We start from the raw sequence: 667 nt of genomic DNA on the forward strand, positions 1-667 counted from the left end.
TCTCCCCTCCCCCATGGAAGTGGGAAAATGGCAGTGGCATATGGTTCTGTCTGCTGCCTCTCCAGTTCTCCCTGAGTGCCTTCGGGCCTGGGGTGGGAAGATGGGCCCGGTGAGGCGGCGTAGAAGAGATGAGGCTGGAAGAGTAGAAGCAAAGGCTGAAACAAAGGTGGAAAACTGCTAATCCCCAGGCCACGTGGGGCCTGCAGTCACGTTTAGCCTACACAGAGGTATGTGCAGCTTTTTCAGACGTGAGCCAACATTTAGAAATGAAAGACTTCATAGAAAAATTCCAAGTCTTGATGTGTCCCTTGAAAAATGAGACAACCTGGGAACATTGGGCCCACATTCCCACAAGACAACCTTGGGCTGGAGCTGCCCGTCCAGACGCCTCTGTCCCTGTGCTTCTCACCAGCCTTGGTGTCTGCCCTCCAACCCCGCCCGGCTCACTTCCTTCACTCACTCTTTCTGCCTGATTCTCGCAGGAGGTTGAGTTTGGGCTTCCTTGTTGAGAATGGCCTACTACAGAGCTCCCCCTTTTGTTCTGAGACTTGAGCCAACAAGGGGCGGGGCACAGGGTCAGCATCCTTTGGTCCTACCTCCTCCCCAAGCCACAGACTTTTTCCTTGGGCCGCTCTTGACGCCGCAGAACAAAACCATGATAGGAGGG

This window comes from Camelus ferus, chromosome X (genome assembly GCF_009834535.1).
Source record: "Camelus ferus isolate YT-003-E chromosome X, BCGSAC_Cfer_1.0, whole genome shotgun sequence".
Lineage (NCBI taxonomy): Eukaryota > Metazoa > Chordata > Mammalia > Artiodactyla > Camelidae > Camelus > Camelus ferus.